The sequence below is a fragment of the Mobula birostris genome, chromosome 16 (genome assembly GCF_030028105.1).
Source record: "Mobula birostris isolate sMobBir1 chromosome 16, sMobBir1.hap1, whole genome shotgun sequence".
NCBI classification, from domain to species: domain Eukaryota; kingdom Metazoa; phylum Chordata; class Chondrichthyes; order Myliobatiformes; family Myliobatidae; genus Mobula; species Mobula birostris.
The window spans coordinates 25,657,533-25,683,942 of NC_092385.1; the positions used below are offsets into that span (position 1 = coordinate 25,657,533).

General features: G+C 41.8%; 1 protein-coding gene across 1 annotated transcript in view; it reads left to right on the forward strand.

The window, feature by feature from the left end:
- Positions 1-4,026: 4,026 nt before the first annotated feature.
- abhd6a (abhydrolase domain containing 6, acylglycerol lipase a) overlaps positions 4,027-26,410 on the forward strand; it is a 92,066-nt gene continuing 69,682 nt past the window's right edge. The window contains exon 1 of the mRNA XM_072280465.1: positions 4,027-4,110. The gene's annotated coding sequence lies outside the window, so the exon portion shown is untranslated. The remainder of the gene's footprint in view (positions 4,111-26,410) is intronic.

A 26,410-nucleotide genomic window follows, 5' to 3' on the forward strand; every position in this document is an offset into this window, starting at 1 on the left:
ACAGGACTAGGCAAGGGAAGTGCAGAAGAAACGACGCTGGACAAGACACAGGCCCTGGACGAGACTAGGGTACAGGTCCTGGGCTAGGACTAGACTAGGAAAATGGGACCTGGACGAGGAACAAGGAACTTGGAACCTGGACAAGGACTCTGAGCCAGAGACTGGACAGGGACCCGGAACCTGCGTCTTGACTCGGGCTTGGACTCCGGATCCAGGCAAAGGCAAGACGTAGCAAGGCAACAGGACTGGACATGGCGGCAGGACACAGGACTCCTGGGCAGGACGCGGGACTAGAACTGGATGAGGACATGAAGCTCAGACTTGGACTTGGGAGACTGGAATACAGAGCCTTGGTCTTGGGAGACAGGAACGCAGAACACAGATCCTTGGTCTTGAGAGACAGGAACATGGAACACAGAGCCGAGTTCCTCCTTGGGAACAGGACGTAGGGCCGGGACTCATACACAGAACACAGAGCTAGAACCCCTCCTTGGGAACAGGACGTAGGGCCGGGACTCATACACAGAATGCTGAACACGACAAGACGTTTCCCAACACAAGGTGGTGGCAAACGGCCAGACCTACCTAGCGAAGGCGTGGACACAGAGGCGGTTCCCAACACTAGGTAGCAGCAAACGGCCGGACCTACCTAGCGAAGGCGTGGACACAAAGAGACAGTTCCAAACAATGAAAGACAGTTCCTTATCTAGACACAGCAAGGCTCTGGTCTTGCTCCAGCAGTAGAACTTGACGGCAAGAATAGGGGAGGACGCAGGCGAGGCTTCAGGCGAAAGGGAGCAGGCGAGGTTGCAGGCAAGTCTTCAGGCCTAGGCTTCAGGTAGAGGTTGCAGGCAAGGCTTCAGGCAGAGGTTGCAGGCAAGGCTTCAGAAGGAAGGGGAAAGGAAGGGAAGGGAACAGTCCAGCAACTGAAGCCGAACCCAGGAGCTGCCCATGCAGCCAGCCCAAAATGAGAACCATGCGCCCCAACCAGGGCACACAACAGGACAGGGGAAAACCGGAAAACCTGGAACAAGGAACGACGGACTGGAACACGGACCCCACGGACCGGACCATGACAGATTTATTTCAAAGTTCAAAGTAAATTTATGATCTAAGTACATATATATCATCATATAGAACCCTGAGATTTGTTTTCTTGTGGGCATATTCAAGAATCCAAGAAACACAATAGACTGTGCCCAATAGGATGGACAAACAAGCAATGAGCAACGAGTCCACAGCAGATGCTGTCTCATTGGGTCTTCACTCAACCCTGGAACATCTGGACAGCAAAGATGCATACAACAGGATGCTCTTTATTGACTATAGCTTGCCATTCAATACCATCATCCCCTCAAGATTCAAGACCTTGGCCTCAATACTTCCTTGTGCAACTGGATCGTTGATTTCCTCACTTGCAGACCCCAGTCAGTTTGAATTGGCAACAACATCTTCACAATCTCCACCAGCACAGGATACCACAGGGCTGTGTGCTTAGCCCCCTAATCTACTCGTTTTACACTTTTGACTGTGAGGCTAAGCACAGCTCCAATACCATGTTCCAGTTTGCTGACGACACCACTGTCGCTGGCTGAATCAAAGGTGGTGAGGAGCATATAGGAGGGAGATTGAAAATCTGGCTGAGTGTTGCCACAGCAACAATGTCTCACTCAATATCAGCAAGACCAAGGAGCTGATTATTGACTTGAGGAGGAGGAAACTAGAGGTCCATGAGCCAGTCCTCATCGGGGGATCAGAAGTGGAGAGGATCCACAACTTTAAATCACTTGGTGTTATCATTTCAGAGGACCTATCCACAGCCTAGACCACACTGTAAGAGCAATTATGAAGAAAGCACGGCAGTGCCTTTACTTCCTTCAGAGTTTGCGAAGATTCGGCATGGCATCTAAAACTTTGACAAACTTCTTTCGATGTGTGGTTGAGAGTCTATTGACTGGCTGCATCACCAATGCTCTTGAATGGAAGGTCCTACAAACAGTAATGGGTACAGCCTAGTCGGTCACGGGTAAAACCCTCCTCACCATTGAGCACATCTATATGAAGTGATGCCACAGGATAGCAGCCTCAGTCATCGGGGGCACCCATCACCTAGGCTCTGCTGGCTTCCTGTCGCTGCCTTCAGGAAGAAGGTACAGGAGTCTTGGAACTCACACCACCAAATTCAGGAAGTTATTACTCCTCAGTCTTCAGGCTCTTGAATCGAAGGCGATAACTTCACTCAATTTCACTTGCCCCATTATTGAAATGCTCCCCCAGTCTATGGATTCAGTTTCAAGGATTCTTCAAAATGTTCTTGATATTTATTGTTTGTTTGTTTGTTTATTTGTTTATTTATTTATTTATTTATGTGCTTGCACAGTTTATTGTCTTTTGGACACTGGTTGAACACCCATGTCGGTGCAGTCTTTCATTAATTCGATTATGGTTATTATTCTATTATGGATTTATTGAGTATGCCCACAAGAAAATGAATCTTGGGGTTGTATATGGTGACATATATGTACCTTTATAATAAATTTAGTTTGAACTTTATTATAGTGTTTGATTAAGCATTCTTTGTTTGCTTACATAATTCATTACAGGTTCTATGTAAGAAGTATATGAATGGCTCACATCATAGTTGAATGCCTTAATAAAAAAGATGTGCCAAGTGGTTAAGGCATTGGACTAGCGACCTGAAGGTCATGAGTTCGAGCCCCAGCCAAGGCAACGTGTTGTGTCCTTGAGCAAGGCACTTAATCACACATTGCTCTGCGATGACACCGGTGCCAAACTGTATGGGTCCTTATGCCCTTCCCTTAGACAACATCGGTCGTATGGAGAGGGGAGACTTGCAGCACGGGCAACTGCTGGTCTTCCATACAATCTTGCCCAGGCCTGCGCCCTGGAGAGAGAAGACTTTCCAGGCGCAGGTCCATGGTCTCGCAAGACTAACGGATGCCTTTAAATTTACTAAAAAAGGAAGGAAAAAGTAAGTAGGCAAATATCCTGGCTCCTCAGTTTTTCTTTCAATTAGTTTCTGCAGTTACAAAACATAACAGAAGGAATTAAAGGGGTCCTGAGAGGTAAGTTTTCCACACAGAGGAGCATGGGTATATGGAATGAGCTGTCTAGGAAGCAGAAGTGGATACAATTGAAAGACAGGTAGTTGGATAGGAAAGGTTTGGAGGGACATGGGTCAAATGCAGTTAAGTGGGACGAGCTCTGGAAGAGGTGTTATGAATATAATGGGCCGGAGAACCTATTTCCATGCAGTGTAGCTCTGTGAGTCTATTAGTGATCTTGGTGGGAAAACATCCTGATGCAGGGTCACGTTGACTATGCCCTTTACCTCCACAGATATTGCCTGACTGGCGTATTTGCTGCAGAAGTTTGTTTATTACTCCTGGTGGGTATTGAACTATTGAACAACCTTGACCTGCTGAACGGTCTATTGTTCTCGATGGAATTCATTTTTAGGAGGATTGACAATGATATAAGGGAAGATATTGTTTTGAAGAGACAGGATGCACCGCAGTCTCTTTCCCGTGGAAGAATGCATCCCGGGACTAATTTGCCCAAAGGTGAATTTGACACAATTTTGAACCTCAAAGTGCTTCAAGACACTTAATGGCGGTCCTTGCGGCACCGATCTCCCAGTTAAGAAATGTAAAAGTGGGAAGATCCGGCACATCGAAAAAAATGAACTTGTCACTCGTTTGCAATAATCTGTTCACTTTACTCAAAATGGCCTTCATTGGATTAAAACATACCTGAATGAAACAGGTTTGTAAAGTGTGTCAGAAGGGAACATCAACCCTAACGCCAGGCTGATTGACAAGGGCTCAGCCAAGGAACGGAGACTAAATAGGGAGTTGGGAGCCAACCAGGTCGAGCTGGAGCACACACGTGCGGCGTGCTTCAGCGCGCAGCAAACAGCAGCGGGCACCGTGTGTTGTAAACGCGTGTCAAGTGGTTGCACTGAACATATTAGCCCTGCCCGGAAGTGTTTTGAAATTATTGCAAGACTTTGCGTACCAGGAGCAATTAATTGGCCGATATTCGGAGCCCGGAGCCGGTTTCGCTGCAGTGACAACCTGCTGGAGAGCGGTTAGTTCCCTTCAGTTATTGACATCAACCATTACCGATCACACAGTTACTAGTGCCTTTACATAACTGCGCACAACACTGCTGCTTGGAGATGTTGCGGCACAAAATAGTTACGGTCCGCACGCTACACACCGACCACTCGACGCTGTAGCGTGCATCGTGCAGGCAGTGGGTTGAAATCCATCATCACTTAGGAGTTTCTGGGCATCGGTTGCGACAGTCCTGTCTGTTCTGATTGTGTGACAAAGGATCTGTTACTTCCGTGTGTTGACAGCGTTGTGTCAGTGTGATGTGTGTTTGTGCCGTTTGAATGCCGGCCGGTCTCCAGTACTTGCGTGCTGGGTTGTATAACTGTTGGAGGGAGCCGGTGTTGCAAATAGGATGCAGCAACGGCAACATCGGAGAAGGACTTCGGGCAGGTCCTCTTGCCCTTCGAATTTAAGGAGGCGTAGTTTGTATCCTAATGTGAAATTTGTCGCCACGGCCCATTGGTGTGTGCAGTTCCATCCTGACATGAAATAAGACGAATTCCTGTTACTTCGCTGCCTCCCCAAGCGCATTGTGCTCAGGGCATTTTAGCCGTTTAGGCCTTTTGAGAAGTAACTCCATAGTTACACTGAAGCTGCTCTTGAAATTTCCTGTGCCCGTTTGTGTGCGTCCTTTGATCAGGGCTCAAAGATTCTTCTAGTACCGATTATTCCATTTGCTGTGCGCAACGCTCCCCCACCCCCACCCCCACCCCCACCCCAGCTGCATCATGAGGTTCTATTGTGCCAGAAATTGCTCAATTTTCTGGGATTATCCTACACTGTAAAACAGTCTTTGTTTTGCTTCACTAGAGTCAGCGAGAATTGCAACACAGAAACAGCTCCTTCGGCCCATCTAGTACATGCCGAACGATTTAAACTGCCTACTGCCGTCCACCTGCGCCTGGACCATAGCCCTCCATACCCCTACCACCCATGTACCCATTCAAACTTCTCTTAAACGTTGAAATCGAGCTCACACGTGCCACCTGTGCTGGCAGCTCATCCCACACTCTCACTGCCTTCTGAGTGAAGAACTTTCCCCTTAAGCTTCTCACCTTTCACTCTTAACCCATGACCTCTGGTTGTAGTCCGAAGCTCAGTGGGAAAAGCTTGCTTGCATTTACCCTATCTATACCCCTCATAATTTTCTATACTAGTATAAAATAATTCTCCTCAGTCCCCTTCCAAACTCGGCACCAGTAGCTTTCTGCCAAACTGGTTCCGCCACATTGCTCACTAGGCTGGATATGCTGGTGAACTCTCCTGTACAAGGCCTTGGGCTCCCATCTCTAGTTTCTGCCTTATCTTTCATCAGGCTTTATCTGAACTTGTCCATTGGACCCACACCCTCCTCTGGTATTATATTCCTATTAAACTGCTGCACCTGAATTCCTTTCCTGACGATTGCATTCACAGGGACTCTTAATGGCTTTTTTCCCCCCTTCCCTTCCTCCAGATCTACCTATCTTCACCCTTTCTGGCCATACTTCCCAAGTTCAACCATTATTTCTACTGCCCTCTCAAACCTATACTGTCATGTCAAAGATTTCCTTATTGAATGTCAACTATGAAGTTTCTAACCCTGCAGCATTACCAAAATGCTATTAAAGTCAGAAACTTCCTTCATGATTGATGAATGTAAACCGTACATCACCCTGTCTGCGGCTTTAATTTGGGCAGCTTCACTGTCTTATTCCTGTGCCTGAGTATATGTCAGTTGTCCAGGGGTTTTCCTTCAACGGTTCCTGTCAGTTCTGACGCACACCCATTGCCTCTCCGATCCCCACTTTTCATCCACAGACTGCATTGGAACCAGTATCTGAAAACACATTGTGCATTTCCCCGAGTGGTGAGGAAACAGAGATTGGGAATAAAGGGATCCTATTCTGGTTGGCTGCCGGTTACCAGTGGTGTTCCACAGGGATCAGTGTTGGGGCCGCTTCTTTTTACATTGTACATCAACGATTTGGATTATGGAATAGATGGCTTTGTGGCTAAGTTTGCTGATGACACAATGATAGGTGGTAGTGCTGAGGAAACGGAGAGTCTGCAGAGAGGCTTGGATAGATTGGAAGAATGGGCAGAGAAGTGGCAAATGAAATACAGTGTTGGAAAGTGTATGGTTATGCACTTTGGCAGAAAAAATAAACGGGCAGACTATTATTTAAATGGGGAAAGAATTCAAAGTTCTGAGATGCAACAGGACTTGGGAGTCCTTGTACAGGATACCCTTAAAGTTAACCTCCAGGTTGAATCAGTAGTGAAGAAGGCGAATGCAATGTTGGCATTCATTTCTAGAGGAATAGAGTATAGGAGCAGGGATGTGATGTTGAGGCTCTATAAGGCGCTGGTGAGACCTCACTTGGAGTACTGTGGGCAGTTTTGGTCTCCTTATTTAAGAAAGGATGTGCTGACGTTGGAGAGGGTACAGAGAAGATTCACTACAATGATTCCGGGAATGAGAGGGTTAACATATGAGGAACGTTTGTCCACTCTTGGACTGTATTCCTTGGAGTTTAGAAGAATGAGGGGAGACCTCATAAAAACATTTCGAATGTTAAAAGGCATGGACAGCGTGGATGTGGCAAAGTTGTTTCCCATGATGGGGGAGTCTAGTACGAGAGGGCATGACTTAAGGATTGAAGGGCGCCCATTCAGAACAGAAATGCGAAGAAATTTTTTTTAGCCAGAGGATGGTGAATCTATGGAACTTGTTGCCATAGGCAGCAGTGGAGGCCAAGTCATTGGGTGTATTTAAGGCAGAAATTGATAGGTATCTGAGTAGCCAGGGCATCAAGGGTTATGGTGAGAAGGCGGGGGAGTGGGACTAAATAGGAGAATGGATCAGCTCATGATGAAGTGGCGGAGCGGACTCGGTGGGCCGAGTGGTCTACTTCTGCTCCTTTGTCTTATGGTCTTATGATACCAACTTCATCTCACCTCTGTACGTCTCTCAGTCCCTCCATTGCCTCTGCATCAAGTTCTGTTTCCAATATCCAGTTCTGAATGAGCAGTAGTTTCCTCCAGTGATTTGGAAGATTGAATCCATTGTCTTTCACGTTTCTGCTACAAATTTCATTCTATGTCCACCAACTCCGTCTGTCTCTCTACCAATGTCCCAAGGTAGAAACAGGGTGTTCACAATTTGACATCACCTTTCATGCTGAGCTTAGCTTCATGAAGGCCATCTATTTCCTCTGCTGTAAAAGTGCTTGACTCAATTTCTTCCTCAGTTTTCTGTATTGAAAGCTTCATCCAGGTGCCTGTTAGCTGTGTACTAGTCTTTCCCTGGTTACACCTAGATAGCATTCCTTGTTCTACCTACCCATTGCTAAAGTAAACATCATTGGCCCACATATGCTAACTTGCACTGTGTTGTTCATCGGCACATGCTGTCCTACATTGACTTCAGTTGCGTGCACATGAATTTGCAAGTCTCCTCGTACCAACAGATTTCCAATACATCTGCATTCCTCCAATTCTAGCCTTCTGTAATTTGAGCCATAAAACACAGGAGCAGAATGAGACCATTTGGCCCATTAAGTCCACTCCACCATTCCATCATGGCTGATTTATTATCCATTGCAACCACATTCCCCTGCCGTCTCCTTGTAACCTTTGACACTCTTACTGACCAAGGATCGATCAACCTCCGCTTTAAATGACTAGGCCTCCAGAGCCGTCTGGGGCAATGATTCACTGCCCTTCGCCTAAAGAAATTCCTCCTCGACTTTGTTCTAAAGGGATGTACTTGTATTCTGAGGCCATGCCCTCTAGTCTAGACTCCCCCACTTTCAGAAACATCCTCGCCACATTCACTCTATCTGGGTCTTTCAATATTCGGTAGGTTTCAATGAGATCCCAGCTCATTCTTCTAACTTTCCAGTAAGTACAGGCCCCAGAGCCATCAAATGCTTCGCATATGTCAACCCTTTCATTCAATCTCATGAACCTTCTTTGAATCCTCTTCGATACCAGGACATCCTTTCTTAGATAAGGAAGCCAAAACTGCTCACAATACTTCAAGTGTGGTCTGATGAATGCCTTAAAGCATCAGCATTGCATCATGATTTATATTCTAGTCCTCTTGCAATGAATGCGTTTATCTTCCTTACCATTGACTCAACTTGCAAGTTAGGCTTTAAGGGATCCTGCACGAGGACTCCCAAGTCCCTTTGCAATTTGATTTCTGAATTTGCTCCCTATTTTAAAAATAGTCTGTGCCTTTATTCCTTCTAGCAAAGTGCATGATCATACACTTTCCTACTCTGTAAACAAGTTATTGATTATGTATTGCTGGCGTCTTTTACATGAGGATCAGTAATCTCAGATTTTACTTACAGGAAATTATATCCATCAGTTACATGAGTTCACAACATAATATACATAAAATGAAACGTTTAGAAAAGTAAGGAAAAATACAGTTCTCCTATTGAGAATTTTATCAATACCTTTAGTTTTAAATTCCCAGGGAAAAAAATCGATGTCAGAACATAGTTGTTTGTTATGTTCCCCCCATGGGAGTGAGCAACCATTGCTATGTTGTAACTTAATATTCTGACACCAGCCATACCATCTGCATAAGTTTCTTCCCATTTTCATGATTCTGGACTCTTAAATATAATTGTTCAGTCTTGCCCCTTTTTCCGGGCTTGACGGAGAAAAATTGACGCATCTTCCCAACTTCTGTGTTTTTCCAGAGAACTTTAACTGAGCAAGGCTACTCAGTCTGTTCTGTCAAATCATGGGATTTTATCTGCCCCATACATTGGACTGTGGTTAATTGGGCCATCGTTTAATTGGGGCATCCATATTTTTGGGACAACTCTTAAAGAACAAAACAAGTTGAGAAAGTAGCCTTAGTTTATTTGGGACACTATGCTGCTTAAATGAGGCAGGAGACTGTAACCGAATATTTTCTAACTATAGTCAGTCACATGCACGTCATGTGGCTGTTAGACTTTACACTGTGCTTAGAGTGAACAATTTTTAAACGGCGTCACTTGCATGTTTGTGTTTTTAAAAAAAACAATGATTTTTATCACTGATACTTGGCATGTAATAAACAGTAAGGGAATTCAGAATTGGTTGGTTCACTACGGTTTCAAGCATTCAGGCTTGGAGATGCAAGAAATGGTGGGAGTGAAAATTAAACAACTTCACTACTTCAGCAAATGAGAAACTGCAAAGAATTTGAAGGTATTGACAATGGCCTTGAATGTTGCAATGAAAATGAAGGTTTGGAGGATGTAATCGTCGACAGCATTGTTTGAAGGCAGTCCGCTACCTGCAGTAGACGGCTATGCTGATTTTGTTCATTTGCTGTCAATCAAATGAACACAGCAGCATATATTGAATGAATTCCTCTGTCAATAACTATTAGAAACTCATGCAGTTTTATAGTGCTGTAGTAGTTTTGGCAGTGTTCTAATTTATTCTATATTTCACTTAAGTACACAATTCGTTAAACGGTAGTTTATCTTGTTTATACCATGAAATTACTCATGGATTCTACTTCCAATAAACTTTGGCTACCTGGTGCAGCCACTTAATTGGGCCAAAAGGTATTGGTTGCGATGTGGCCCAATTAACCAGAATCCATTGTATACAGGTTGTTCTAGTAACATTTACTATAACATGAAAAGCAATATTGGTAGGCTTAGTGGTCCTCCTTGTTGCATTGTAGGAGTACCACATATACAATATACTATATGCTTACACCCAAATAATGAGTAAAACATTGAAGCATTTCGACCTTTTGACAAATATAATGCTTTGTAAACCTCAGACGCCCTAGGATTACAGCTCCATTTCTGAAGAAATCAAAACAGAATAGATGAAAAGGTTATTAGGAGCACAGCATTCCTCAGAGATAGCTACAGTACCTTTCTCCTCCTGGTAAGTCTTTTATAACATAACACACAAAGTATAGTAAGATAGATCCCTTTTAAAAGTCAAAGACGTAAGCCATGATAGTATAATATTATCAACATCTTTTTGTGGGATTGTGTCATTAGACCAATTATTTGCGACAGACACATCCCAACACCCCCCTCCCCCACCCTCAAGATGAGGCAAGGAACATGCATAACCATACGCAAAGTTAGTAATCAGGATTAGGAAAAGAAGAGGAGAAAGGATAACATGATCATGACTCTTTACTCTTCCGAGGTTGAGGATGAACCAGAGGACTAGTAAAGAGGTGGGTTCAAGGCGGTGTCTATCAAAGTAGTCACACAAGAGATAATCCATTATAGTGCAGGTTAGGTATTGGAGTTAACGAAGTCTCAGGAGTGGAGCTGATATATGGAAAGCAGATGTCATCAAGCTTTCAACCTCTCAGTAAAAAGAGTACTACAAAAACAGTAACTACAATGGCTAGGGGTGAAGTCCACTGGAAAAAGTAGCAAAAAAAAAATCTTCAGCCCAATTCAAAGTAGTACCAATCCACCCGGAAACTGTATGCACTGCTGCAGAGGCTAAATTTGCAACAACTGGACAGGGCTTAGCTATAGTTTAAGCTAGAACATTAAGCCAGTCAGGGGCTTAGTATGGGTCTGCAAAGAAAACTTGTGCAAGGAGGTGCCTTGCTCATCTATCTGATTGTGTCAGTTGAGTTACTGTTGTAATGTACAGAGAAATATTTATTTAATTTGACTTCTAGCCATTGTTAACGAATATAAAGTTTTTCTAGAACATTCTTTGTTGCATCCATCCTAAATCATTCCTTAAAGCTGGACTTGCATTTCTGTTTTGAGATGAGCAATCATCAAATTACTCCGAGTCGTTTCCTCTATAAACCTTAAAAAGTGAGTGATCCTCTTTTAGCAGTATGTCTGAACAGCTTTTGTCCTCAGAAATTTCTACCTTCGGAACAAACCAAAGGATCATGTTAGTGCTGTTATGAGAATGAGCACTGTTGAAGCAATGCTGTACAGGCAATGTCTTTTTTTTAAAAAAAATCACGCAAGTTTTTCAGGTAGCAAAATAGTGTTTTTCTTTCTGCTTTGGACATGTGACTGAATACACAGCAATAATTGAAGGCTTGTCTGTGTATGTAACATTGTCTATTTGGGAAGTAAGGTTAACTGTGTAACCCCAAAATTTAGCATTATCAATTGGTCTCCAACAGTAAAATTTGTCACAGGCTTGTTTCACCATCTTCCTTTCGTAGTTGAAGTCTAGCTGAAATATAATTGAATTCGTAAGGTCAACAATAATTCTGAACTTTTTTTGTTGCAAGGGCTTATTCACACCATAGCACAAAGTAGTCATAACTATTTGATTAAGGGCATATAGGAAATCTGGGTAGATACAATGGTCTATAGGACTAAAATCCCTGAAAAGCTTATTGGATTTATTAGTTTCTGTTGACCAGGGAAGAAAACATTTTCATTTTATTTTAGCTTTTGCTTCAGTGCATCTTTTCATTGTGTCTTCCCATGCAAAAAATGAGATCAAGGGGTTTGCAGAACTTTGGCAGAAAAAATAAACGGGCAGACTATTATTTAAATGGGGAAAGAATTCAAAATTCTGAGATGCAACAGGATTCGGGAGTCCTCGTACAGGATACCCTTAAAGTTAACCTCCAGGTTGAATCAGTAGTGAAGAAGGCGAATGCAATGTTGGCATTCATTTCTAGAGGAATAGAGTATAGGAGCAGGGATGTGATGTTGAGGCTCTATAAGGCGCTGGTGAGACCTCACTTGGAGTACTGTGGGCAGTTTTGGTCTCCTTATTTAAGAAAGGATGTGCTGACGTTGGAGAGGGTACAGAGAAGATTCACTACAATGATTCCGGGAATGAGAGGGTTAACATATGAGGAACGTTTGTCCACTCTTGGACTGTATTCCTTGGAGTTTAGAAGAATGAGGGGAGACCTCATAAAAACATTTCGAATGTTAAAAGGCATGGACAGCGTGGATGTGGCAAAGTTGTTTCCCATGATGGGGGAGTCTAGTACGAGAGGGCATGACTTAAGGATTGAAGGGCGCCCATTCAGAACAGAAATGCGAAGAAATTTTTTTTAGCCAGAGGGTGGTGAATCTATGGAACTTGTTGCCATAGGCAGCAGTGGAGGCCAAGTCATTGGGTGTATTTAAGGCAGAAATTGATAGGTATCTGAGTAGCCAGGGCATCAAGGGTTATGGTGAGAAGGCGGGGGAGTGGGACTAAATAGGAGAATGGATCAGCTCATGATGAAGTGGCGGAGCGGACTCGGTGGGCCGAGTGGTCTACTTCTGCTCCTTTGTCTTATGGTCTTATGATACCAACTTCATCTCACCTCTGTACGTCTCTCAGTCCCTCCATTGCCTCTGCATCAAGTTCTGTTTCCAATATCCAGTTCTGAATGAGCAGTAGTTTCCTCCAGTGATTTGGAAGATTGAATCCATTGTCTTTCACGTTTCTGCTACAAATTTCATTCTATGTCCACCAACTCCGTCTGTCTCTCTACCAATGTCCCAAGGTAGAAACAGGGTGTTCACAATTTGACATCACCTTTCATGCTGAGCTTAGCTTCATGAAGGCCATCTATTTCCTCTGCTGTAAAAGTGCTTGACTCAATTTCTTCCTCAGTTTTCTGTATTGAAAGCTTCATCCAGGTGCCTGTTAGCTGTGTACTAGTCTTTCCCTGGTTACACCTAGATAGCATTCCTTGTTCTACCTACCCATTGCTAAAGTAAACATCATTGGCCCACATATGCTAACTTGCACTGTGTTGTTCATCGGCACATGCTGTCCTACATTGACTTCAGTTGCGTGCACATGAATTTGCAAATTCTTACTAATGTTTTCAAATTTCTCTATATTTTGGCCAATCCTTTTCTCCAGTCTCCTCGTACCTACAGATTTCCAATACGTCTGCATTCCTCCAATTCTAGCCTTCTGTAATTTGAGCCATAAAACACAGGAGCAGAATGAGACCATTTGGCCCATTAAGTCCACTCCACCATTCCATCATGGCTGATTTATTATCCATTGCAACCACATTCCCCTGCCGTCTCCTTGTAACCTTTGACACTCTTACTGACCAAGGATCGATCAACCTCCGCTTTAAATGACTAGGCCTCCAGAGCCGTCTGGGGCAATGATTCACTGCCCTTCGCCTAAAGAAATTCCTCCTCGACTTTGTTCTAAAGGGATGTACTTGTATTCTGAGGCCGTGCCCTCTAGTCTAGACTCCCCCACTTTCAGAAACATCCTCGCCACATTCACTCTATCTGGGTCTTTCAATATTCGGTAGGTTTCAATGAGATCCCAGCTCATTCTTCTAACTTTCCAGTAAGTACAGGCCCCAGAGCCATCAAATGCTTCGCATATGTCAACCCTTTCATTCAATCTCATGAACCTTCTTTGAATCCTCTTCGATACCAGGACATCCTTTCTTAGATAAGGAAGCCAAAACTGCTCACAATACTTCAAGTGTGGTCTGATGAATGCCTTAAAGCATCAGCATTGCATCATGATTTATATTCTAGTCCTCTTGCAATGAATGCATTTATCTTCCTTACCATTGACTCAACTTGCAAGTTAGGCTTTAAGGGATCCTGCACGAGGACTCCCAAGTCCCTTTGCAATTTGATTTCTGAATTTGCTCCCTATTTTAAAAATAGTCTGTGCCTTTATTCCTTCTAGCAAAGTGCATGATCATACACTTTCCTACTCTGTAAACAAGTTATTGATTATGTATTGCTGGCGTCTTTTACATGAGGATCAGTAATCTCAGATTTTACTTACAGGAAATTATATCCATCAGTTACATGAGTTCACAACATAATATACATAAAATGAAACGTTTAGAAAAGTAAGGAAAAATACAGTTCTCCTATTGAGAATTTTATCAATACCTTTAGTTTTAAATTCCCAGGGAAAAAAATCGATGTCAGAACATAGTTGTTTGTTATGTTCCCCCCATGGGAGTGAGCAACCATTGCTATGTTGTAACTTAATATTCTGACACCAGCCATACCATCTGCATAAGTTTCTTCCCATTTTCATGATTCTGGACTCTTAAATATAATTGTTCAGTCTTGCCCCTTTTTCCGGGCTTGACGGAGAAAAATTGACGCATCTTCCCAACTTCTGTGTTTTTCCAGAGAACTTTAACTGAGCAAGGCTACTCAGTCTGTTCTGTCAAATCATGGGATTTTATCTGCCCCATACATTGGACTGTGGTTAATTGGGCCATCGTTTAATTGGGGCATCCATATTTTTGGGACAACTCTTAAAGAACAAAACAAGTTGAGAAAGTAGCCTTAGTTTATTTGGGACACTATGCTGCTTAAATGAGGCAGGAGACTGTAACCGAATATTTTCTAACTATAGTCAGTCACATGCACGTCATGTGGCTGTTAGACTTTACACTGTGCTTAGAGTGAACAATTTTTAAACGGCGTCACTTGCATGTTTGTGTTTTTAAAAAAAACAATGATTTTTATCACTGATACTTGGCATGTAATAAACAGTAAGGGAATTCAGAATTGGTTGGTTCACTACGGTTTCAAGCATTCAGGCTTGGAGATGCAAGAAATGGTGGGAGTGAAAATTAAACAACTTCACTACTTCAGCAAATGAGAAACTGCAAAGAATTTGAAGGTATTGACAATGGCCTTGAATGTTGCAATGAAAATGAAGGTTTGGAGGATGTAATCGTCGACAGCATTGTTTGAAGGCAGTCCGCTACCTGCAGTAGACGGCTATGCTGATTTTGTTCATTTGCTGTCAATCAAATGAACACAGCAGCATATATTGAATGAATTCCTCTGTCAATAACTATTAGAAACTCATGCAGTTTTATAGTGCTGTAGTAGTTTTGGCAGTGTTCTAATTTATTCTATATTTCACTTAAGTACACAATTCGTTAAACGGTAGTTTATCTTGTTTATACCATGAAATTACTCATGGATTCTACTTCCAATAAATTTTGGCTACCTGGTGCAGCCACTTAATTGGGCCAAAAGGTATTGGTTGCGATGTGGCCCAATTAACCAGAATCCATTGTATACAGGTTGTTCTAGTAACATTTACTATAACATGAAAAGCAATATTGGTAGGCTTAGTGGTCCTCCTTGTTGCATTGTAGGAGTACCACATATACAATATACTATATGCTTACACCCAAATAATGAGTAAAACATTGAAGCATTTCGACCTTTTGACAAATATAATGCTTTGTAAACCTCAGACGCCCTAGGATTACAGCTCCATTTCTGAAGAAATCAAAACAGAATAGATGAAAAGGTTATTAGGAGCACAGCATTCCTCAGAGATAGCTACAGTACCTTTCTCCTCCTGGTAAGTCTTTTATAACATAACACACAAAGTATAGTAAGATAGATCCCTTTTAAAAGTCAAAGACGTAAGCCATGATAGTATAATATCATCAACATCTTTTTGTGGGATTGTGTCATTAGACCAATTATTTGCGACAGACACATCCCAACACCCCCCTCCCCCACCCTCAAGATGAGGCAAGGAACATGCATAACCATACGCAAAGTTAGTAATCAGGATTAGGAAAAGAAGAGGAGAAAGGATAACATGATCATGACTCTTTACTCTTCCGAGGTTGAGGATGAACCAGAGGACTAGTAAAGAGGTGGGTTCAAGGCGGTGTCTATCAAAGTAGTCACACAAGAGATAATCCATTATAGTGCAGGTTAGGTATTGGAGTTAACGAAGTCTCAGGAGTGGAGCTGATATATGGAAAGCAGATGTCATCAAGCTTTCAACCTCTCAGTAAAAAGAGTACTACAAAAACAGTAACTACAATGGCTAGGGGTGAAGTCCACTGGAAAAAGTAGCAAAAAAAAAATCTTCAGCCCAATTCAAAGTAGTACCAATCCACCCGGAAACTGTATGCACTGCTGCAGAGGCTAAATTTGCAACAACTGGACAGGGCTTAGCTATAGTTTAAGCTAGAACATTAAGCCAGTCAGGGGCTTAGTATGGGTCTGCAACTTGTGCAAGGAGGTGCCTTGCTCATCTATCTGATTGTGTCAGTTGAGTTACTGTTGTAATGTACAGAGAAATATTTATTTAATTTGACTTCTAGCCATTGTTAACGAATATAAAGTTTTTCTAGAACATTCTTTGTTGCATCCATCCTAAATCATTCCTTAAAGCTGGACTTGCATTTCTGTTTTGAGATGAGCAATCATCAAATTACTCCGAGTCGTTTCCTCTATAAACCTTAAAAAGTGAGTGATCCTCTTTTAGCAGTATGTCTGAACAGCTTTTGTCCTCAGAAATTTCTACCTTCGGAACAAACCAAAGGATCATGTTAGTGCTGTTATGAGAATGAGCACTGTTGAAGCAATGCTGTACAGGCAATGTCTTTTTTTTAAAAAAATCACGCAAGTTTTTCAGGTAGCAAAATAGTGTTTTTCTTTCTGCTTTGGACATGTGACTGAATACACAGCAATAATTGAAGGCTTGTCTGTGTATGTAACATTGTCTATTTGGGAAGTAAGGTTAACTGTGTAACCCCAAAATTTAGCATTATCAATTGGTCTCCAACAGTAAAATTTGTCACAGGCTTGTTTCACCATCTTCCTTTCGTAGTTGAAGTCTAGCTGAAATATAATTGAATTCGTAAGGTCAACAATAATTCTGAACTTTTTTTGTTGCAAGGGCTTATTCACACCATAGCACAAAGTAGTCATAACTATTTGATTAAGGGCATATAGGAAATCTGGGTAGATACAATGGTCTATAGGACTAAAATCCCTGAAAAGCTTATTGGATTTATTAGTTTCTGTTGACCAGGGAAGAAAACATTTTCATTTTATTTTAGCTTTTGCTTCAGTGCATCTTTTCATTGTGTCTTCCCATGCAAAAAATGAGATCAAGGGGTTTGCAGAACTTTGGCAGAAAAAATAAACAGGCAGACTATTATTTAAATGGGGAAAGAATTCAAAATTCTGAGATGCAACAGGATTCGGGAGTCCTCGTACAGGATACCCTTAAAGTTAACCTCCAGGTTGAATCAGTAGTGAAGAAGGCGAATGCAATGTTGGCATTCATTTCTAGAGGAATAGAGTATAGGAGCAGGGATGTGATGTTGAGGCTCTATAAGGCGCTGGTGAGACCTCACTTGGAGTACTGTGGGCAGTTTTGGTCTCCTTATTTAAGAAAGGATGTGCTGACGTTGGAGAGGGTACAGAGAAGATTCACTACAATGATTCCGGGAATGAGAGGGTTAACATATGAGGAACGTTTGTCCACTCTTGGACTGTATTCCTTGGAGTTTAGAAGAATGAGGGGAGACCTCATAAAAACATTTCGAATGTTAAAAGGCATGGACAGCGTGGATGTGGCAAAGTTGTTTCCCATGATGGGGGAGTCTAGTACGAGAGGGCATGACTTAAGGGCACTCTTTGTCACAGTGTTTTCACAGTGGGATCATTCAATTGCATAAAGGGTCTGTGCTTTTCAAGTATTGAGGGATCCATGTTAAAGGATTCCTCTCTCACAAGGGTTGCCAATCTGTGGTCCACAGACCCCTCGGTTAATGATAGGGGTCCATGGCATAAAAAATGTAGAGAACCCCTACTCTTTCAGTTTACCTTCAATATCTAGGCTGGAATCTTTCAGTTTTGTTAGGGTGCTATGAATCATTTCTGCAAGTGTTTCTTTACCTTCCGATGTGTCCATGTTCATTTCACCTGCAATGCGGTCAGAGAGAATGTTTACGTGGATGGGAACAATCACTTTGCATCAAGGGCTGTAGTGCATTAATTCATGTATGACCAAGAGGCAAGGGCCATTTAGTGACATTTGAATTAGAATCATTATTGCTCGCAGATCCCTTTAATCTGATATTTTCTGAGTCATTAAGTTTTAAGGGTGTTTGAGCTAGATGAGACAATTTCTGTAGTAAATACGACTTTGTCTGGAAAAAAGCAAATGGCAGGTAAGGCAGCACTAAACAATGTTAGTATAAACACAAAAGTAAAATACAGCAAAAGCAACATTTCTTCCTAGATTTTGAGTTTGTCTTACTCTGAAAACAACAGCGCATACTGGATGTATTGCACATGGGCAGTTGTATCTATGAGATCTTCGTAAGGTGAACAGGAAATTTTTTTTTGTTTTTTTTTAAAATCTTAACAAGTGCCTTCTCTTTTCAATATATCTCAAACCCTCCCTATCGAGGTGTAGTGATTCCATGCTCAACCCATGTACTGGTCTAATATAAGAATCCCACTCATTCTGTGGGGATAGATAGTGCTGGAGCAGGTTTGATGTTTCCTATGGAGACAGCCTTGTTTTCCCCCCAGTCTCGATTGATAACCTCGGTAATGAGATGAGGTTTCCATTTTGGAATTATTTTTATGGAATTGCTTTTCTTGGACCCAGTCACTTTCTTTTGGTCTCCATAACTGCCTTGTCAGGTTCTTTTGCTTTCTCGTGAACTCCCATAAGCTCTCTCGATTCCTTGTGGAGAGTTTTATTTGGTGTAGGCAATGGTTGGCCTGAGTTAGCAATCAGGTGTATTTAGGTGGACATTGTACATTAAGAAATGAGGTGAGACATTCTTGAATACTCCTAATTTTTGTAATTGGCACTTTGTTTATGGGCATTTCCACTTCAGGGACAAGTGCTGCCTACTTTGCCTCCAGTGTAGACCAGTTTTGCCGGGCCTCCTTAATCTCTTGATTCCTTCACTCCAGCATGTCACTTGATTGTGGTGGAATGGAGCGTTGTCCTCCACTTGAAAGTCTGTTTGTTCACATATGGCTTGAAAGCCTTTAGCACTGAAGGAGAACAGTCTTTTGGTGTATATGCAGGCAGGGGTGCCAGCATATGGGAATATGGAGATTTGGAGTGCTGTGATGGTTACTGTCCCACCACAAGAAGTTGTGGTGACTAACCACATATATACCGTACAAAGATCAATTATCACAAGAATATACCTACAAGGTTTCCGATAAGTTAAGCTGCCTTGTGATGCTAGGAATGGGCCCATATAATCAATTTGCCACACATGCGTTGGTGCAGTTGGTTTTGTTTGCCTTATAGGAGGTGAACTGTGACTGCTCCTTTATTAAATAAAGCCCGACATTCTTTACTATTTGCAGTAAGTCACTTATAGTCACACAACATGCACAGCCACCATTATAACATGACGAATTTCGCATGAGTGGCTTGTCCGCCACCATGATGTGTCTGAATCCCTGGTGGGCTTCTCCTGTCAGTGCTTCATGCTTGTGGGCAGGAGGTATTTGCTTCTTATCTTTTTTAGGGCGACAAACCCAAACCATCACCATCAGCTTCGTGTTTGTACCGTGTTGGAAATTCCTTGGAATTGGGTTTAGTAATATCTAGGAGAATTCCTAAAACATCAGCCTGGTTATTTTCTATTTGTTACTTAGTTATTATCAAGACCCTGACCTCCCCCTTACTGTAGTGAGGCCAATCCCAACAGCTTGTTTATTACTCAGTTTCTTATCGTAGCTGTGTAAGAGGCTTGCAGTATGTCCCGGGATGTGGGACACCTGTACTAATGGTCTAGCAAATAATAATTCATAAATATTCCTCTATGTGGAAACAGTTTACCTCTGTGTGTTCACTATCCAGTAACTGACCAGATTGAAAGATCTCATTCTGCCACAGTCTCGCATAATTAGAGTCTGTACATTGCCAGACTGGTTTGGCTGTATTTACTTGTTTTTGACATCATTCTAATTTGCCTCTGCAAATTCAGCCATATGCTTCTCTAAGGGATGTGCTTGCAACCCATGTGGTTCTAATTCAGTTTCTGATTTTTTTTAATCCTTTTTTTAAAATCAAGAGCAAGGATTATAACTAAGTGGATCCATTTTTCTGGATTTTCATAACTGACCCATTACAGTACCATATTTGACAATAGTGCTCTAAAACATTTCATGCTACATTGGGTTGTAGAGAAGATAGTTTTGCATCTGCTGTGACAAGTGAGGATTATAAATCATAACTCTCAGGAACGTATTCTCAATTTAAGGTGTCGTCTTGTACAAGTGTTTATTAGTCCCCAAATCAACTTATTTCTCTTGTCTGGAGATCTATTGTTTGCTAAACTGCATCCATCAATTTCTTTAATGCCTCATCATCTTCTGAGATAAAAACAAAAGGCTTTTCATTTCACAACCACGAGGAATTCTGCAGGTGCTGGAAATTCAAGCAACGCACATCAAAGTTGCTGGTGAATGCAGCAGGCCAGGCAGCATCTCTAGGAAGAGGTACAGTCGACGTTTCGGGCCGAGACGTCGACTGTACCTTTTCCTAGAGATGCTGCCAGGCTTTTCATTTTTCCAGCTTATGTCCTTTGTATAATTGTTTTAGCAATTGAGCATCCACAGGTATGAAAGCTCTAGCATAATTCAGTAGACCTAAGGTTGATTATAATGCATTAATGGTCTTTGGATATCCTAGTCGAGTGACCATTTTGTCTAAATTCAGGGGTTAAACCATGTCCTGATTGGAACAGTGATTACCAGCCTGGCTCCACTGACCCCTGGCTTAATGGTATTGGTCTATGGCATAAAATAGGTTGGGAACCCCTGCCTTAGAGGGGGGAAGTAGAGAACCCTGTGCCGGCCCCTCAATGTCCTTGTGTAGGAACAAGTGGTAATCCTGCTACCATCATGAACGACCTGAAATTGTTCATGTGTCAGTTGATTGATTTGTATCTGATAAGGATTAAGGTCTTTGCTTGAGTTTAGAACTTCACAGTCAGCAAAGCCAAAGAATAAAGGGGTGACATAGAATGAAAAAGGTCCCAGACTGCTCTCGTCATTTGCTCACTAATTTTATAAACTGTTATTAAGCCCTGGCTTCTGACTATTGTACTCAATACAGTACTTCCTCATACACCTCCACCATTTATTTCTGTATAGATCCACACAATATCTGAGATGGATTTCCACACTTGTGTGGATATGCTACCAAAGCTGTGGGAAATGACATTAATAAGAATTGCTGAACATATTGTGGAGTATGACTGACCTAGAAGGTCTATAACCTCCCAGCATTCTGAAATAGCCACTTTAAATTCGTTCAGAATCATCTGGAGGCATGGCACATACTGCCTGCAAACGTTGAATCGTCAAAGTCCAAAAACTTGATAGGATGTTTGTACTGGGGAGGCTGCAGCAGCTCCTTATACAGGACCCTATCCCTGTATTCTTCTTTTGCTGGCTGTAGACAGTCTTTTTAGTAATTCTACTGCATGTTCCCAAGCATCTGTTTTCCAGGCTTCATTAGAACCTCTTGGGGTTTACTGGTGTGGGCGCAACCTGGTGTGCTCCTAGAAGGAATACACGATATCCCCATGCATTGGGATTAAGATATGGATCACCATGTTCTATCACATAAGCCTGTGGTCCCCACCTGGGTGCTTGGTTTCTATCTGAAAAAGGGCCAATTTATTGTCTCCAGACAGGAATTATTGCGACATTATTGGGATCAGATACAAATTGTGGTGTTCTGAGTCCACCAGGTCGTACAGTGGGGTTTGGTCTTTCTAATCTGCAACCTACTCCTATGTTCTATCCTTAATCATTCCAGTATCTAACTTGAAAAATAAAATATTCATCGTGTTCAATCTTAGGAACAGTTGAGGTATAATCCAATATCTGTGCTGTATTATTAATACATTCATAATATCAACCAGCACAACTGCTGGAAATCAGGTTGTTGACCATTTTATAACATTTGTCAAGAGCTCTCTGAGTGAGACTACTGCTAAGTAATAATACTTACTAAAATAATATTTTTGATATAACGTGACTATGTTGGGGCCAACTGTGATTGTATTGGGTTTGCTGACTGTGAAGTTCTAAACTCAAGCAAAGACCTTAAGCCCTATCAGATATAAATAGCCATGAGTACTCTTATTCATGTAATGTAACTACTCAATCTTCAAAGACTCATTTACTTCCCTGCTTATCCTCTATGATGTTTTTTAGCTGCCAGTACTCACTACTCGAGTGGTGTGTCCCCTCTCACTACCATGGAGAAGATAATTCCAGCTAACAAATTAGTTTAAAACACAGTTTATTTATTTTCAGTGATACTTGTTTAAATCCAAATAACATTCCTAAAACACATTTGTAACTCAGAGTATTTCTAGCTTAAACAGTTCCAATTTACAAACCATTTCTAAAACATGAAGCATTTCCAAAACACAAAGTATTTCTAAAATGCAAAGGAGAAAGGATTTCCAAAACATGGGTACATTAGGCTCAGGAGCTTGAAGACTCGTACGGCCAGATTTGGGAACAGCTTCTTTCCAACTGTGATAAGACTGCTGAACAGATCCTGACCCGGATCTGGGCCGTACCCTCCAAATATCAGGACCTGCATATCGGGTTTTTTTGCACTACCTTACTTTCCATTGTTCTATTTTCTATTTATGATTTATAATTTAAATTTTTAATATTTACTATCGATTTGTAATCCAGCGAGCGGGAAGCGCAGAATCAAATATTGCTATGATGATTGTACGTTCTAGTATCAATTGTTTGGTGACAATAAAGTATAAAGTATAAAGTATAAAGACACACCCAATGAGTTGCAGCCAAATGAATTGTCCATTGCAGAAACTAAAGCTGGAAGAATGGATTCTCGTTCAGCTTGTGTTTCTTCCAAGGTTCCTGATGTTCTTTACCCCATTCCTAATAAACCTGAACTACTCTCCAGATATCCACCCCTTTTCTATACCACTTGAGAGACTTCACACACATATGATATTTCATGAGATACCCTTTTAACAGGAAAGGTCTAACAGCACCTTGGAGACACAGTTCACATTTAATGCTGTGAAGCTAACTTCCTTGAGTACATAAAACTTTCAACATTAATAGATCTATTATTGATATGCTAAATTACATTATCCATCTGATCTGATCTTTACCTGAACTAAGCAACTTAGAAGCAGCTTATCTGTTGAAGCAAGTCAAATTAAACACCCATTGTCTCATACTACACCTTGAGAAACAATAAAGCAGGTGCAGTGAGCTGTATCTTAAATCTCACAGTGCATCTGTGTTATAAACAGAGCTTGTTTGCAAAACTGTTCAATAGACAATACTTTGTTTTAACTTCAGACTGATTACTGCTGTTATTTATACTTAAAGAACTGTAGACTGACTCCCGTTTACAACCGAAACTAAACAAATTGGAAATTTACTTTCAACTGTTTGTGATTGTACATGTGGCAGCTGCTGTGTTTAGAAGGCTGAGATTAGTGAACAATGAACGGGCCCATGAGCCAAAAAGTGATCATCCATCACAGCTGTTGGTCCCTGTATAGTCAGTAATGCCTTGATGCCCAGTCACTTACGTCAGGGATTGTTATCGAACAGGTGGTTCTGAATTTTTTTTTGTCTATAGGCAGTCTTAGCCCTCTTGATGCCTAAGATGAGGTTTTGCCTGGCTGCCCTGAGAGCTGTCATGTCCCCAGACTTGAAGGCAGTTCCCCAGGCTTTTAGTAACGTTCAACCAGGGCTTGTGGTTGGGTCATGAAATGACTTCATGAAGCACCAATGTCGTCTGCACACTTACTGATGTAGCCAGTGACAGATAAGGCATATTCGTTGAGACCTATGTCTTCTCCATTTGTGGCAGCCACCTTAAACAGCTGCCATTTAGTCTGCTAAAAACAGTACTGAAGCATAAAGATTGTCTCATTAGTCCATACAGTGATGGTCCTCTTGATTGGTTTTTCCATTTGAACCAGTGGTCAGTGTGCTGGGATTAACATTATGGAGATGTGATCAGAGAGGTCCAGATGAGGGCATGGGATCCTTCGTAAGCAACGTATCTGTCTGTATAAACATGCTCTGGTCCTGTACCCCAGCAGACATGGCGACGTGTTGGTGCAACTTGGATAAAACATCCTGTAGGTTAACATGATTGAAGTCATTGTAAGTGTTTTAGAACTTAGAAAGATGTAATAAAAATCAGGTCTGACAGTCAATTGATGATGGAGAGTGACGGTGTTCTTCAAATGAGATATTAAAGTGTGGCCCTGTCCGTTCTCTCAGATAGGTAGAAAAGACCTCTCTTTTGCTGGAAGAAGTGAAGTGGTGGCGACCCCCATCCAGTGCCTCAAATGCTCTTTCCATTTTTGGCAGTCCTGTGCACTAAGGTAGACTGGTTTGCAGAACACATCTGTTCAGTCTGCTACATGATCCATTCTAATTATGAACTTTCAAGCAACTTGTGACTAGGGGAAAGATCGTTGTAGTCGCTCGCCTGCAGATGTCCACCTAGTGGGAACTCCATATTGCAATGTTTGTACGTTGGCTAAAATCGCCAACAGCCTTAGTGTTGTATTGGACCTTGAGCTGAGTTTTAACCCATAGCCACTATTCACCAACTCTGCCTAATTCCACCTCTATAAAGTTATCTAACTCAGGTCCTGGTGCAGGACATTTGGACCACCACGCTTTATTCTTCCATTGTTTTCCTGGTCAGCCTTCCCTCTTCTGCCTTACATTCATGGTCATTCAAAACTCTGCTGCTCCTATCTTAACATATCTAAAATTATGCTTCATATGCCAAGATGTTGTTCATCAACTTCAGCTCTCATTCACCTATAACCCTGGCGCTTGCTGACAAATAAGCCTTGCTCTGAAAACCCTTTGACTTTATTTCATCCTCGTTTCAAGACCAATTGGCTACAAGTGATGCTCTCTTCCCAACACCTTAATCCTACAGCTGCACGAACCTTCTCGATCATTATACTTGTTGGATCTGGAGATAATATTGTCCAGAAGATTCTTCAAAAGGCAAGAATGAAATGTAAATCTTGTGCTTGCTGTTTGATTTACTTCTTGTTTTGAATGCCTAATTAATCTACTGTAAGTAAGAACTGAAGAAGAAGACAAAGAACAAAAGTCATGGTTATCTTTTACTGAAAACTAGCTCAAGCTATACATATATGGAAATTCTTTGATAAGAACAGTCATTGTGGTGCCCATGAAAGTTAGCTCTTTACTTTTCTGTGTTCTATTTTTTGGGCAGTTGGGGCTCGTCAGCCTTTGACAGCAACCCGCCTAGGAGAAGGAAAACTCTGATTTTAAACCTCCGCTGCCTTGCGGCCATACCCAGCCATGGGAACGGCTTCAGGAGTGAACCTTGAGAAAGAAATCTGGAGCCGGGGTCCCTAAGGCAGTTTAATGTTGTTTACAACTTCACTCTGGTAGCCTCTGCGGTGACACCGGTGCCAAGCTGTATCAGCATTTGCCCTTTCCTTGGTCTATGGACTACATCAGTGACGTGGAGAGCAGGAACTCACTGCATGGACAACAGCCGGTTCTTCAAATGTTCCTGCCCAGGTTTGTGCCCTCGAGAGGACACAGTCCACCAGAGGCGCAAACCCACGATCCCCTTGGATCGACAGCTGCCTACTGATTATTATTTAAAACACTGGAAATAGGAGATGGTAATATTTTCTATAAATTGAATCTACTGTACTGAAAATCAAACTCAGTAGAAGAAAACTTAGAGAAAATGTTAGCAAATAACAAAGTTTAAGTTCATCGATTTGACAATTGATTTTCAAAATACCTGAAGTGATGACATAACAAATAAAGCTGGTACTATTTAACTGTGGAGTTGCTGAAGCATAAAGACTTGGCTGGAGTGCAGTCACAGACGGAAATATAATAGCTGACATGATGTTGCAGTGGATGTAACTGCACTGACTGGGAATGTTTTGGGTTCGATTCCAAATCCATGCTGCATTAGCTGTGGTCAGCCAACCTGACGGTTTGAGTGATACAGAGAGTTCCAACACTATCTATCTTAAAAATATGCACTTTATTTGTCTTAAAAGATATGCACACTCTAAATGCAAATTTCATGACATATGCCAGTGATATTAAATCTGATTCTGGTTATAGATTGCAGGAAAATTTCCAGCCATAATACCAAAGAAAGACTGTGAGAAAGGAACGTCATTTGGCAAATGGACTAAACAGACCTTGCAGCAGCTTGATAGATGGTTTCTTCAAGGATATTCTTACTCAAACAATTTTTGCTTTGTATGCTTTTGTTCACCAGTTAATGGATCAATTGTTGGTGCATGCTGTGTTGCTGAATTTATGATACCTTGAATTTTTTATAAGGAGGTATTCTTTGACCTGCCTTAATGAGCTCAATCAATGTGACCATTTTCTGAGTAAGAAATGGCCCGTGTATTTATCCTTGAATTAGCAACGGAATCTGTTTTCTATTGCTAATGTAGTGGTAGTTAATAGTGTTATTCCTATACCGCTCAG